This window comes from Natrix helvetica (genome assembly GCF_964273705.1).
Source record: "Natrix helvetica genome assembly, chromosome: 1".
NCBI classification, from domain to species: Eukaryota; Metazoa; Chordata; class Lepidosauria; order Squamata; family Natricidae; genus Natrix; species Natrix helvetica.
Window position 1 is genome coordinate 162,578,439 of NC_138548.1, and position 16,908 is coordinate 162,595,346.

Below are 16,908 nucleotides of genomic sequence, written 5' to 3' on the forward strand. Positions count from 1 at the left end.
AAGTCGCGTTTGAATCAGTACATAATACATAAACCTCTACACAAAATACTGTCTACCTATTCAGAATTCTGAAGTGTGACCCACAGGGTTAAAGAGAAAAGAAAACATCGTGATAAAGCAAACTCTCCACCATTGGACCTGTTCACAAAAACAATGTATGAATTTACTGTGTATGTATCTGTGTTCTGCCTTCTGATGTCCTTGTCATTATATAACAAACAGGTTAGGATTTTAATTAACCTAAGAATAAAATGGAAAGCTTTCTGTTTCTAGAATCTTCTGTACCAGTGACGTGCGGTGAGGTTTATGACTGGTGAGGCACTGACACAGTGCTGGGTTTCAAATATTTTTAGACTTGTGGACTTCAACTCCCAGAATTCCACAGCCAGGCATGCTCAGTTCCAATTTAAAGTGACAGCATTTGTTTTTCTCCTTTGCTCCTTCTTTCTTTTTCTTTTTCTTCTCCTTCCCCTCCTTCCTCCCTCTCTCCCTTCCTCCCCCTCTCTCAAACACACACACACACACACACACACACACACACACACACAAGTTGGATTGGACTATCTCTCCTACCCCTTTCCCTCTCTCACTCACTCTCAAACAACCCCCCCCACATAAAAGTTGGATTGGATATCTTTTCCAGTGGCTTGAAAGCAGCTCCTCTGCCACCCCCACCCCCCCCCCATTCCCCTGCTGCCTTTCCCAAACACCTCCACCATTGCAAATGCAGCCTGCTGTCTGGGTGGGAAATGCCTGGAACACAATAAAGCCCACCCACCACCTCCTGCTGGCAGGCTGGGGTGAGAGGAGAGGCAGAGAAGCCGGAGGGGAGCCGAGCCGAGCCTTCCAAAAGAAAGAGGCTGGAGGGAAGTGTGTGTACTACAGCATGACTCTTTGCCTGGCTTCCTGCCTCCTCCTGTGGTCTCCTCAGTGCTCGCTTGTGCTCTCCCTCCCCAAGTGTAGTTTGATTGCAGGTGGAGCCACGTTGCCTTTTCAAACTTGTAATCAGTGAAGCTGGGCTAGATTTTTATATAGTTTTATCCAGCTGTGTGTGTGAGAGAGACAAATGAATGGGGGCCTGGGGAGGAAGTCACTACACTTGGGGAGGGAGAGCACCAGTGAGGTTAAGCAGAGTCATCCACGGTGAGGCAGCAACTAGCTCAGCTTTTTCCTTTTACTTTTTTTTTCATGATGAGAGTGGTGAGGCTATGCCTCACTTGCCTCACCTGACTGCACGTCACTGTTCTGTACACATTCATAGAACTTGCATGGAGCTCTGTTTAGTGTTGAATATGATTCGGCTGTTTTGGCCTTAAAGCAAATGTTAAGTGACTTAACAATTTTAGCTTCAGAGAAGTGACCAATTTGAAACTATGTTTGCTACTCATAGGCTGATTTAATGGGATATGCAAACAAAGACATGTTGTTTGTGATTTTATGGTTTGTTCTGATCTGGGTTTGCATATCTCATACATAGAAATCAAATAAGTGCAGCTTTAAAAAGTGAAGTGATAATTAAACAATAAATATTTCACTCATTTACAGGAATAATCTTTGTTGTTAATATATGGTTAAAAAGTATTGGTTAAATCATGTTATTACTTCAGAATTCCCCTTTCCAATGACCATATAGAATAGATAGTAAGGGGTATACAAAACTTCATTCTGGTTCACTCAACCTATATATTCCTAACTAGCTTGTCTTATTGACAAGTAAACAAATTAGGAAATGGGTTGATTAATGTATTGTTCAAACCCCGTGCCCCAATTAGTTGAAAAGTCTTTCCAAACCTGATTTAGCTAAGTAGGATTAGACTGAGTTAGTATCTGGATAGTAACCAACAGGAAGCCCAAGTGATAGGTTAGGTTAGGATAGGTTACAATGGGAAGTAAATAAAGCATAACCAAATCCCAGAAGACAATGGCAAGCTACTTCTGTATTGCTAAGAAAGTCACACGGACGTGTCCATCAACAATTGAACCTGAATTAAGACTTTATTTTAGAGCAAGAATCTAGAGTTGTTAAATTAAAGCCAAGATTTAAGACAACGCCCCCCCAGCTCATTAACTTTTTAAGACTGCAACAATTCATGATATGTTAATCCTTTCTCATTTGCTAAGTTATTTGCATTAAAGAGAGGAGTCAGGTTGGATGGCTCTTGCTATGCAAATTTCTCCATATTTATTTTAGAGAAGAATTATAAGAATCTGTCCTTTAGTTAATAGAATAGAATAGAATAGAATAGAATAGAATAGAATAGAATAGAATAGAATAGAATAGAATAGAATAGAACAGAATAGAATAGAATAATAGAGTTGGAAGGGACCTTGGAGGTTTTATTAATTAATAACTTCATATCATTCAAGCAAGTAGAACTGAAGCAATCTGACAGCATGTTTTAAAATGTTTGATTCATCTGACATGAGAATTATCATTATTATAGTTTTTTGCACAATCAGCCAGATGTTCAGACTGGATTTGTCATTTTTTCTCTCTCTATCGAATCCTTTCCAAGGACCTGGAATAGGGAGATATGGACATTTGATGGTATTACAAATATCCTTATTACTACAACTATGATTATTACTGTTTTATCTTTTTCGATGTTAACTGATTTTCATGTATGTATCTCAGATGAGATGGGGAATACACAAATTTAATAAATAAATATTAATTGATTAATTAAAATTCCATCATCAGCAACAGAAACACCGAAAATAATATGTGGAAAATCTAATAAAACACCACAACAATGTAATAAAGAGATTTACTAGGTGACTGTGATTAATGTATTAACTTTTTCCCCACCCCAAAAAACTGTAGGGTGCATGCATCTTTATATAAATAACTCTTATATAAATAACTCCAAGGCATTCAGATAAAATTTGGGAAGTGGGATAAATATTAAATGCATTCAACCAAGTTATTTTTTCATGTAGCCTCAGAAACTACAGAAGAACACACTCAAAAGACGGTAAAGTTTCTGCATTTATCAAATTAATACCTTGCAATTCCAATGTCAGAAATCAATTACCAATTGTATTTTACCTATCTTAACTAAAGCAAGGAACATGATAAGAGGCAAGAGACTGTTACTAACTCCTCAATCACACAAAAAGATGGGCAGAAAAACAACAGGTCGGCTGAGCCTCAGTGGAAAAGCAGCAACTCATAAACACAATTGAGTGATAATACAGCCTCCCTTGGGATATTCTGTAGCCAAACCGCTTTATGCAAGAAATGTTCAAACCTGATTGTCTGGTAGTGACACCCTGATTTATAATGTATCCTGCAAATGGTCAGATAGTTCAGTTGGATAAATGGTGGTACAGAGTGGTACAGGAGTATGTTCACCTAAATACCTTAGGAACTAATGCATGAGGATGGTTGGTGGGGCAGATCTGGGGCTGGTGGGGCAGGGCTCTTATCGAGCACCTTTAAAAGCACAACAGCCTCCCCTTGAAACATGCCCGGAAGGAATGCACAAACACAGGCTGGAATTTGCAGCCCTTTGACTGAATTCTGTTTTATATTTGAAAATCAAATTCTTTGCTTATTTAAGAAGCAATAACTCTATGAGCATTATGTTCATTCATTACCTTAATGGCAACTCCTTAAGCATGCATAGGAATCACTGATGCACTTAGGTATATATATATATGCTATACAGTTCTGTTTAAGTACATTCCTATGATTTGATATAGATATAATGAAAAAGAGAGCACATGTAACACCAATCTTAACAGACTAGTACTTCTCTTCATTTTAACACTAAAAATTATCCATCTTTCTATAAGTCATATCCTGAGTTCTGTATCAATGCCTACTACACTTCAGAAAATCTATTATAATTTATTGAATTGTGCATTGGTCATACTCCAAAAATTATTTTGTACAAAAGAAAAAAATAGCCTAATACTTTCCATTCACAAAGAGGAGGGGGGAAATAAAACTGGAAAAGATCTTTTTGAATGCTAAACAAAGACCAACTAACTGGAAAACCTATCAGTGGAACATGAGAATTTTCAGCTATTTGGATATTCAAAACCTGTTGCAGAAAATTTAGAGAACTCCCTACCCTAAAGTGATTTAGGGGAGCCCAAGGGTCAGAAAGTCTTCTGTGCTTGTGCAACACTAGGTATTGCTCAATGGATTGAAGGATATTGTTGTAAAAGGGATTAAAGGGGGGAAGTTGTGCATTTCACCAAATGTCCTTCAATCACTGACCAGGAGTATGGGAATTGCTGGAAAGTCACAATAAGCCCTAAATCAGTTTATATTTCAACTATATACAAGACTCACTGGAGAAGAGCCTAATGCTGAGAAAGATTGAGGGCAAAAGAAGAAGGGGATGACAGAGAATGAGGTGGCTGGATTGAGTCACCCAAGCAGTAGGCGTGAGTTTAAATGGATTCAGAGGATGGCAGAGGACAGGAAGGCCTGGAGGAACGTTGTCCATGGGGTCGGACGCGACTTCGCAACTAACAACAACAACATATACAGAAGCACCCACCTGAATCTAAAAATGTGTAATATACAGACATTCCCTAGGATTGCTGTAATGATATAGAATTGAACATATGCAGATCTATATTGTACTGTATGTATATAATACATTCAAAACTGAACCCTATAAAACGATATTTCTCAGATCAGACTTTTGTCAAAATGCAAGAGATGGGACTATCTACCAAAATCTCAGGGAAAGAACAGAAAACAAACTATTTCCCCGTAATCACAAGATATTCTGTGCAAATATTACAGAGTCACAAAGATGGTTTATACATATATAGCCAACCTTTCTAAATCAGCAAGCTCACCTGAATTTCTGAGAGTATATTGAAACTTCCTTGATACTTAGAAGAGGGCTTCAAATAAGCATAAAAAGAGGAGAATATATATAACATATTATATACAATGTAAAAAAGATGTTAAGACTCTACAGAGAGTGCAGAGAAGAGCAACAAAGATGATTAGGGAACTGGAGGCTAAAACATATGAAGAACGGTTGCAGGAAGGTCTAGTGAAGAGAAGGACTAAGGGAGACATGATAGCAGTGTTCCACTATCTCAGGGGCTGCCACAAAGAAGTGGGGGTCAAACTATTCTCCAAAGCACCTGAGGATAGGACAAGAAGCAATGGAGGTATCAAGGAGCAATGGATGTATCAACTTAGAACTAAGGAGAAATTTCCTGACAGTTAGAACAATTAATCAGTGGAACAACTTGCCTTTGTGAATGTTATGAATGCTCCAACACTGGAAGTTTTTAAGATGATGTTGGATAACCATTTGTCTGAAGTGATGTAGGCTTTCCTGCTTAAGCAGGGGGGTTGGACTAGAAGACCTCCAAGGAGTCTTCCAACTACATTCTATTCTAACTTAATAACAAAAGTCAAGACTTTATTAAGCTGTATAAAATTGCTGAAAAGTCTACTGCAGTTTGTTAACCGATGCAATGTGTTTTTTTTTTCATATTTTTAGAGTGGAGCTACTTAAATAGCCAAATAAAAATGCTGCATCTGCAATTTGAAGAACCAAAATTGATAAAAGGATGCAAAGATCCCCCAGAGCAATCCCACAAAAGAAAACATTGCATGCTATAATGTTATTAACTGAGCTACATGGGTCGTAAAGCATGCTAAAGGAGAAATGGCCTTGTTTTCTTACATCGTAGTAAAAATTATTAGCTTTACAACTGAGGCTCCATTCACAAAAAAGCACATCATAGTCCCATACTTCTCATCTTCACGGCATCTAGCAACCATTGAAGCTGTAGAAAATGTTTTGTTTTTCAGATTTATTTTGTTCTCCAGGGGAGTGTAGCAGAATGGACAGGAGGCCAAATCTTCACCGTTGAAAAGGTATCCTCAATTTCACTCCAAGGTTATACATTGCAATTATTTCTCTCTCTCTTTTCGGAATACAATTTTCATTGGACTTTTTTTTTTCTAGTTTATATTCTCTATCTTCAGCACTTTGGAATGGGGCAGACTATTAAACTAACGTAAATAGATCTATCCAAATCCAAGGCTTTGGTCTAATACAGGGGTGTCCAAACTTGGCAACTTTAAGACTTGTGGAGAGAGAGAGAGAGAGCTGGCTGGGGAATTCTGGGAGTTGAAGTCCACAAGTCTTAAAGTTGCCAAGTTTGGACACCCGTGGTCTAATATTTGTTCTCATCCAGGCTGTGAAATGGAATGCCAACTTAGCCAAATCCACCTGGTATGTAAACCTCCTTCCCCATTCTTGTTCATTACCAGAGCCATTTGTAGGAGTCGGGGAGGGGGGCGAGGGGAGTGTTTTTCACAATGTTTTTGCTTGCTTGGATCATTCCACTGGGGATTTTAATTAATGTGGTATGGGTCCTCGGGGGGGGGGGGGTTCTGCCTTTTTCTTCCCTTTGATCTTCTTGACCTCATGCTGAAGGAAGTATTAAGCATTACTTTTTTGTTTTAGCTTCATTTAAGTAGCAATCCAATGCATTGTTCAGGCCTTTTAAAACCCACATTATTCTAGGAGCCCTTCAAAAAAACAGCAGGACGAATTGCTGGCTTGCCGGAGCAAATGAACGACGTTAGCATTCAAAAGAAAACCGGGCTCAGTGGAAGACTGATGACTACTCATATTATTTTACGGGAAATGTTTCATTTTTAGTCAGCCCTTAAAAAAAAAAAAAGATGGCAAGGAAGTCCTACAATCAGCTGAAGAGAGCCAAGAATGGTATACTAGTGGAAATTCTGGTTTATTTTGACAGGTGCTGATAAATCTCAGTGGTTCCTTCAGGCAAACAATTGTGTGAACAGGGTTCCTGGAGGAAACTACTGGCAAGTTTTAAATCAACAATACAGCACTATTAAAGGCGATATATTTTTACTTAGATGGGTTTAAAAAATAAGCAATGTTGTGCTGGAGAGGAATAATTCAGCCGTCTTTCTCAAAAAGATGGAAGGCTTCCTTTTCAGGGCTCTCAGATTTGGGTTGCAAAAAACTGGGCAACTCCTAGATGGCAGCGAAGAGATGTTTTTCCAGTTTTTGTGCTTCAATATTTGAACAATATAAACTCTATAAGATGTTTACCTCAGTGTTTGAGCACTTGCACCGGAGTGGTGAAAATAGCATGCATGCACGCACGCACGCACACACGCACACACACACACACACACACACACACTGCTGTTTGTATTCAAGTATTAGATAATTTCAAGCCTTTGTGCATTCAAGTATGCAACTAGATAGAACTGTGTTTCTATCTGGCTTGGTTCTGTTGTTCACCAAATTACTGTACATTCTGCAATGTGAGTTCAGAATATGTGGCACACAGCAGACAGGTAATCTGCAAAGTTAAATAAAGGAACTTTTTTCCAGATGTAAAATTGTGACCCTTTCAACGAAGTATGGGACCAAAAGCAATTCATTTATATTTTTAAGGGTTTGCCTGACTCACACCATATTTCTATGAAGGTCTATCTTTTTATAACCAAGGGCATCCATAGAAATGGTCATTGGCTCCAAAATGGCAAGCAGAGCTGTGCAATCAAAGCCTTGCTCCTTTTTTCTTGTCTGTGCAATATTTGTGTTGCATTAACAAATAGGGTGGGGCTTTGATGTCCCAGTTCTGCCTGCCATTTTGAATGACTATTTTTCTGGATGCCTTGGTTATTCCACCATTATCTACAAAGATTTCAAGGTTTAAACACTCTGCAATTGAATTCTCTTCTCCAAAAATACATTCTATTATTTTTCCAAGTCAATAGCCACCTATTGACCTTCTAGTCTGCTGGGGGCCAACACCAAAGATCACTCATTGCAAGGTTTTTTGTTCTAGTTATAGTACCTACAGTGCTACACCTCTACAATCTAAGGCAGTGATAGCTAACCTTTTTCTAAAGATGTGCCAAAACTCTGTCTGTGTGTGTGTGCACGCGCACGCTATCGTGCGCTCACACACCCCACTGCATATGCACAAGCAACCCATGTGCAGGGTGGGGAATTCTCACCCTCCCCAGGCTCCGGAGGCTTTCCTGAAGCCTAGGCAAAAACAGGCCCAAAAGCAACAACCGGAAGTTTGCCCATTGGACTGTTTTTTGTACTCCCCAGGCTTCAGAAAAGTCTCCGGAGCCTGGGAAGGGTGAAAAATGGCCCAACTGGAATTTCCGGTTTGCCCATTGGGCTGTTTTTCACCCTCCCCAGGCTTCAGGAAAGTCTCCGGAGCCTGGGGAGGACGAAAAACAGGCCCAAAGGGCCAACCGGAAGTTCGTTTCAATCCTTCCCCTCCCCTGGCCCTCCGGAAGGCCAAAAATCATCTGGGTGGTGCACGCATGTGTGCCTCAGTTGAGGGTGCCGAGGGCTTCGGTGCCAGCAAATATGGCTCTGTGTGCCACCTCTGGCACAGGTTCCATAGGTTCGCCATCACGGATTCAAGGCAACGGCTCTTAAATTCCCTGAGCTTAAATATCCTAAATAACTTAAATTGCCCAATGATTGCAAGTTCAAATAAGTCTTCTTCAATTAAGTATTACTACTTTGAGAAACTAACATTGGTTGTGATTTAAACTTAGGACAAAATGATGGTCACTCTCTATATTAAACAGAGTAAATGTACAATTTTACAAAATAGCAATACTCTACCCAATAATGTACCCATGAATCTTATTTCTTATAGAAAAAATATGTTGGAAGAAAAACTAAATCACTCTGTCCTAGTGCATATTTCAAGGCTATTATTAAGCCAAGATATAGGAAAGATTGATGCAACAAGGCAGCCTTATCCAATGCCTGGGGCTTTCCAGCCCTCCTGAACTCTTTCATCCTTCCAGCCAACCAGAAGTAATGAATTGTGATCCAATGCATTTCAAGAACGCAAGAAATGGAGAAGAGCGCAATGAAGAATGGAGCATTAAGGATAATTGTTTAACCTTGGGAAAACTTTATCAATCCATCAGTATTCTCTGGAAACAAAAGCAACAAGCAACATAGAATGCAAAGCTAGGAAATTTTCTTTCTCTCTAGATTGTTTTGCCTACTGAAGTAAAGATTATAATCTTTGGATTATTAGGGGAAAGAGAAGAGAAGAGAAGGAGGAAGGAACATTAATAGATAAGAAATGTTATTTACAACATTGCTAAATATGCAATAACCCCATATTTATTTTTATATAAAACTATGATTTAAAGCTATGGGTATAAAGAGAGATGGCAGTTTAGGATTTTTACTCACTATTCACAATATTTATATAAAAATCTATTTTCAATTTACAGGCCTGCATAGAAATGTGCCCACATCATCAAATTAGTAAAACTATTTAGTGGACAAGGGATGAAAATGTGTTTAGGAATGGAAATGATTTGTTTTGCCTTGGAGGACTTGAATGCATCCATTTCCACCAATCAATCAACCAAAATTTATTTAGGTCCAAGATGTAACCCAATAAATAAGTAGCATACAATATGATGGCTATAAAAAGAAATTTTAAAACCTGCAGAAAAATCATAAAGCTCTCATTAAGAACCAATAGTTAATACTATAAAAGAGGAACCAGACAGCTTCTAACAGCTATAGCTATTGGTAAGAATTTTGTAATCTTCTTAAAGGTTACTAAAGAGTTGCCATCCAGGAGAAGAGTAACAGTCTCCTGATCTCAATGGCAATTAGAGTTATTAACAATTGGAAGTAATAAGGTTGATCATCATTAGAATGTGTACAATGGACATTTTAATAGCATTTGTGAGACAGGTTCTACCTCTGAATCTGAAAAGAAAGAAGTTTGGCTTCCATTTGGAGGTGTATACAGTATATCTAAAGGGATGCGGTGGCTCTTTGGCTAAGACGCTGAGATTGTCGATCAGAAAGGTTGGCAATTTGGCGGTTCAAATCCGTAGCGCTGCATAAGCGAGTGAGCTCCTGTGACTTGTCCCAGCTTCTGCCAACCTAGCAGTTTGAAAGTGCGTAAAAATGCAAGTAGAAAAATAGGGACCAACTTTGGTGTGAAGGTAACAGCGTTCCGTGCGCCTTCGGTGTTTAGTGATGCCAGCCAAATGACCACAGAGACGTCTTTGGGCAGCGTTGACTCTTCAGCTTTGAAATGGAGATGAGCACTGCCCCCTACAGTCGGAAATGACTAGCACATATGCGCGAGGGGAACCTTTACCTTTACAGTATATCTACCAGTGGGTGGCCTAATATGTTTTTATTTTTTATTTATATCCCACTTTATTATTTTTATAGACAACTCAAGGCAGCAAACGTATCTCATACTTCTTCCTCCTCCTATTTTCCCCACAACACCAACCTTGTGAAGTGAGTTGGGCTGAGTGCGACTGGTCCAAAGTGGCTAAAGTGGGACTAGAATTCAGTTTCCCAGCTTGTACCCTTAGCTATAATACCAAACCTGACCCCCATTAGGGCTATTAAGTAGTCTTCTATGAAGAACATACAACCTATTAAAGAAACAATATACAGGAATTGGAGGAAGGAGGATTGTTATTAAAAAGATGGGAGACTTTGTCATTTTGAATACCAAGATCCCAAACTGCTTTCGTTCGACCAGAGTTTTAGCAAACTCTAAGCCCAGTAGTGTTGAGGGGCAAGACCACAACATGCCAAATAAACATTGATTTGTCTTCTTAGGTTGGAACCTATCCAGCAATGTAACATGAACTAAGGAAGTTCCACAATAGACTTGTCTAGTCACTCTAAGATAACAAAATTTGAATCAGGCCTCAAGGGAAATGTAGCTCAATTCTAGCCACCATGTTAGAACATTGGAACTTGAATAAGAAATTCATAGTACAATTTGTATTTTGATTACATTGCTTCTAAACTAGGAAATGTAGGAGATGACCAAGCTGAGCCCAACACTGGGGTCAAAACGCATCATCAGTTCAGTTTGGAGTCTCTACACCCCTATAAAAGACTTAAATCCAACTTGAAGTCCGTTGACACATATGCACTAAGTCACCTTGACTAATAGTAGTTCATATTCTTCTGTACAGGTAGTATGAAATAAATTTGTAGTACCGGTACTTTTGAACTTTGTCCTGGCTCCTGATTTCTTGCACCTGACAGGAGTCTCCTTATCAATTAATAAATGATCAACATATAGCAGTGATGGCAAACTTATGGCACGTGTGCCATAAGCTGATCACCGGGCAGCTGATCACCGGGTGCACATGCGCGCTAGAACCTGGAAGTTCGGCCCTAATGAGCGAGCAATGTTTCCGTGCGACTTTTGCGGCCCTTGGTGCTGAAAAGGTTCGCCATCATTGCCATATACTAGCATCAAACCAAAACCTCTGGCTTTAAATAGTTTAATTGCTGCTGGGATATAATTGTTACCAATTGACTTGCAAATTTAAGAATTGCAAGGGTGCTTTGCGGGGCTTTTACTAGAAATTCTCTTGTTTGAGGAGACCAGAAAATAGAAGATTAAAAATAGAGACCTAGATATTTTAAAAGAATGTACCTGTTCAGTGATTTGCTACTGATCATCCATCTAGTTGAGGGCTTAAATTGTTTCCTAGGGAGTCCCAATATTTTTGTTTTGGAGCAGAGCCACTCCTTGTTTAGTGACAATAATAATTAATAAACCTTCATTTTCTGACCAACATACATGTTTATAACAAAATTTCATGTGCTTAACAATAAAATAGGAGGTTTTTGAGTGCTGCATACGCACACACGCAAAGCATGAGCACGCACTTGAAGCACGGTCTCATAGAACCGGTAGGAAAATATTTGGAATCCCACCACTGATACTCTGTATATGAGCTAAAAATTATCTAATCACACCTTCACTGAACGATATTGTTAGGATTTTTTTTAGAGGCCCATACCTTTTCCATCAAACAGGTCAGCCACTAAGACCAAACCTACTCTCATGCTGACTTTATCAATCACTTACTGGTGCCACATATATTCCCCCAGAAGATAAGTTAAGTGACAAGATCTTCCCTTATCTTTTTAGTAGTTCTTCAGATGTCTTTCCTCCCACTCTCTACCTTAATTGCAAAGCAGCACTCTGAAAAAGGATCTGCAGACTTTCATTGTCTTTTTTCTGTGCAGCTGCAGAGGAGGAGATTTGAGATAACCAGTAATGCTAAAATAGAAAGGTATTCTTTAAAACAGAGATTATTATAGAACTACTTCTATAATAATACAGTTTGGAGGTTAGGGTTTTTAAATGATGGAGATCAATAATTGAAAGTTACCCTGGGATAATATTTGAGGGTCAACATTCAATAAATGAAATGTATTCATTTTATTCATTTACTGTGATGTGCTCCAAGATTCTGCAAAGAAAATTTACAAATGCAAATACCACACTTTTCCCATTCTACACACTGATGCACTCATTTTGTACTTGATTGAGCTTTTGCAACAGGAAGGACAAAAAGAGTAAAAACTTACACACTATTTTCTGAGAACTTATTCTCCTTTATTTCCAGCCTTCAAATTTTTACTATTCTAATTCAACAATGAATTTTCTACAATTGTCAAAACAGGTGGAAAAACATGTTTGGGAAATTCATGTCGTACTTCACAATCTGGTTTTCATTCTCTAAATTCATTCAAAATATCTCTAAGCTCCCACTCAAATTCTTGTATAGTACATGACAGGCAAACTTGATGCACCTCTTATTTTAACTGGCTATATTCTGTAATAAAAACAAATGCTATATCCCCAAACAATACATAGACTGAAAGGCTGACATTCGCAAAGACTGGCAGAAATAGATTTACTGTAATAGCATTGCTGAAATCAGTCTGTCAATTATAACTCATAAATTTCTGTGCCATGATTAAATATCCAGAGCAGGGCATGTGGAGAAAATATTGACAGAACAAACTGCAATTCATTTCATTTTAATTATATTTTTATTACTATATCTTGTGTGATTTTTTTTTTGTAGTCACAATAAATATTAAAATACAGTCATTCTACTTGGTGGTCTCTAAGGGCTGCAGCCAAGGAATTCAAGGCAGCTCTGAAACCTTCAAATGTGCAGTACCAAATGTACCCAGATCTACAGCAATGTATGGCACAAGCAACTAAAAGCAAAAATGTAGATGAACCAGCAACTGACAGGGCAAACCACAGTTGTTTTCTTTAACTACTGTTTTGCTAGCTTATAAACCAACCATAAATTAGAGTGACAACTAAGTTCACTTAGCTGTTTTACCTATCCTCTAATTCTATGAATCCACCTGGTTCACTGATGGTAATAAATCAGTGATAAAGGACATTTACTAATGGTGGTCAAGTGTGGTAAAACATGATTTATCACAGGAGACAGAAACCTACACTCCCTCCATACTCTTGCACTCTTTGTCCTCTTCTTGTAAGACTAGGAAGAGGAATTCAAAAATTATTCAAATATTTTTTATTACATGCACCTAATGTTTTGCTAGTAAATCTATTATCAGTGCAGTTACTAATTTTCACTAGTTTTGTTTGGTAAAAAAATAAAAATTGTTTGGCATGAAGTTGGCTTGCTTCTACAAACTACCGACAATATGTTTTATACCAAATTAATTTGTTTCTTCCAGAAATAGCACAACCGTAGTCCTCAACTCTTCTGTATCGTTTACCCCGAAGGCAGATAGCATTCTCCGTCAATCAACACTGATTGTAAACCTCCAGGTCTCCCACCCACCCTTCTTATACTCCAGTGAATCGGGCAGGTTCTTTCAAACATGAGTTTGCTTCCCAGGACTTGAAAAATGTTTCGGCCCCCTTTGCTAGATAACAGTTCTTGCATACATATAGTTCTCAAATTACAACAGTTCATTTAGTGATAGTTCAAAGTTAGAAAGGCGCTGACATGGCCATTTTTCACACTTACGACCACTGAAGCATTCTCATGGTCATGTGATCAAAATTCAGATGCTTGGCAACTACCTCATACTGTATTTATGACAGGCACAGTGTCCTGGGGTCCTGTGATCATCTTTTGCGACCTTTTGTCAAACAAAATCAATGGGGAAACCAGAGTCACTTGACAAACGTGTTACTAACTTAACAACCATAGTGATTCACTTAACATATGTGACAAGAAAGGTCGTAAAATGGGACAAAATTCATTTAACAATGATCTTGCTTAGCAACAGAAATTTTGGGTTCAGTTGTGGTCATAAATTGAGGACTACTTAAAGTCATCTTCCTTAATCTCTACAGTCACCTCCCTGGACACTTTCACCAACAGAAATGAAGGGATCCAGACTACAGATAGCAAAAGATTCCAAAGAAGTTACCAGTTTAAACTCCTATTCGACCAGTGTAGGAGCAGCTACAATGTCAATGTCCAATGCTTGTACTTTAGCAATCCTATTAGCAAACCTGTTATTGTAAGCCAGCCATCCTTCCAGAGGTGGGTTGCTCCCGCTTTTACCACCGCTTTGCTTCACACATGCAATTTACAGTGAACGGCGCACACACTACTAAACAACATGCCGGCAACGGCAGTGGTGACCTGGGAACCAGTTCAGGGGAGTGGCCACCCTGGGTCACTGCTGGTTCTGTGACCCAGGCCAAAATATGACTACCGGTTCAACTGAATCGGGCCTAACCAAGAGCAACCCACCTTACATCCTTTTTTGTGGTTACAGATTTTCCTCTGTCCTCAATTCAAAGTAAAGAACACTAGAACAATAGAGTAAGCTGGAAATGGCTTGTTTTACTAGCTGGCAATAAAAAAGATTACAATCTTCAGTACCTCCTTGGAGTATTCTTTAAAAGCCAAGACATCAGCCACAGATACAAAGTACAGTTGGCAGCAGGAGCCTTTGTCCAAAGCTTATCTAGTCACCATTTTATTGCAAAATGGTTATTCTGAAATATAATCTTGCCTTTGCCCTAATTCCTTAAGCAAATCAAGAGTATTTCCTAAAAAGGATTAAGCAATCTTGGTAAATTGTTAATGGTTTGTGAAAATGAATCTATCCATTTTGATTATCTTTTAAAATCCAAGGAGGATGGACTTTATTCTGGTTCAAGTAATTTTTTTATAAAAGGAACAGTGCACTGGAGTATTATATATTGTCAATATTGTTTTCTGTAAAAAAAATGCTTTGAGAGAAACCAGAATAAGGGCTTTCATCTCCAAGCAAATATGACTGGGTTCAATCCATATTCATTAATTCTGATCAATCATCTCAGGACATAATAATGAAAAGAATGTTACTGATGCTTTTGTACATGGTTAGGATCAATCTATCTAACTCACTATGGAAAGAGGTGTAATAAAAAGGCAACTTGTTGCTGCAAAGTCAAATGCAAAATCTGAATAGCTTACAGGAAATACAGTGGTATTTAAAATATTAGAAGTCCTGCCATTAATGCTGAAACAAACTACATAGTTATTTTCATTGCTGAATGCAATAGTTTAAAAAACTATTACGTTCCAGCAGGTTGTAAAAAAGATGCTTGAAGAATTGGCTCGCACAGATTAATGTATAATATTAATGAAAATATGCACCCACATTCAAAACTAGTCTGCTAAGTCACTACATTGACTTGTTTAACATCATGGTAGAGTGACAAATATATTTCATTGTAAACAATTGCATGAATCATCACATTGAAGTAAAAAACTTCAACTCACATTTTTTTACAAAGAGGTAACCGTCTTTCATCATTGCTTCTACTCGTTTGCTTAATTAGCAAACTAATTAAGACTATACCAATTATTATATCTCTCTTATAATTAAGACATTATGGATATTACACATCGTTTTCAGGTTGGTCCCTCCACAGAAAAAGCTGTTGTTCATAAATGTTGTCTATGAATTTAAGTGATGGAAATTTTCATCTTCGTGCTTCAAACATGCCCTGCAACTAGGGGGTGCTGGAGCACATAACCATCTCACTGAAACAGTTAAAAAGGGAATTTTTCTTTTAAAAAAACACACAAATGAAAATCCAGAAAGAAGCAGTAACTACAATTACTCTCTTTCCCTATTTCCATTCTGCGTTGTTTGAAACGTCATATCTTCAGATTTGGGTGCCCTCCAAGCATTAGAGTTTTCCTACAATAGATTTGGTTGTTCTCTTAGTGTGGTATCTATTTGTCCCTAAGACTTTCAACATATATTTATGAAAATTACTTTCATTCAAGTAAAATGACTTTATGGGTTAACTTGTCTTCACTTGTACAAAGAAAGATGTATTGTAATGAACTAAAAATGGCTTTCTGGCTACTTTGGTAGTATTGTAAAAGACTTGCCCTAATTCTTACGTGTCATTTTTAAGAATACAGAATAACACTGATCTTTTGGTCTCTAATCCATTTTAAGGACAACAAAACCAAAACAAAAGAGTGAGTCTGAATTATATCAGAAATATGTGAGCATAGTTAATATTATCATACTTCCATTTTGATTCATGTTGCATATAGATGTACATTTCTTATTATGCATTGTTTAATATGATACTTGGATTCATTTTTCAAAGAAAAAGTAGAAACAGTAGTAGGAAAGAAAAGAGGAAAGCAAGTAGGCAGGCAACCTGCTTGCTTTGGTATGCAAAATATCAATTTTTGACATCGCTGGAATATAAAAAGGAATGTTTACTGTGGGAACAAGGTCACCATGGTATGTGTGCAGATCAGTTTTCCTGATTGGAACACATATATGGAATTTGGGACTGGAATAAATTGAGTAGTAAATGCGGGTTGAGATGGATGCCCACTGGGAGGACCCAAATTAGAAAGCTGTGTTTGCAATGACAATAGCAATGCTTAGATCTTAACAGGAACTTTCAAACTGAGGAAGTTACTAGCAGCATAGGAAACACGTGGTGAAAGCGCTTAAGCAGGTATAGCTAAAAATAACCATATTAGGAGAAATGCTTCATGTAACCAATAATATATTATTTCCTTATACGCTCTTAATAAAAGGGGGTTACAGATTA

At 38.1% G+C, this 16,908-nt stretch overlaps 1 protein-coding gene across 1 annotated transcript in view; it reads right to left on the bottom strand.

Moving 5' to 3' along the window:
• LRP2 (LDL receptor related protein 2) overlaps positions 1 to 16,908 on the bottom strand; it is a gene marked incomplete at its 5' end in the record, with an annotated part of 164,926 nt that overhangs the window by 139,159 nt on the left and 8,859 nt on the right. The window lies entirely within an intron of this gene.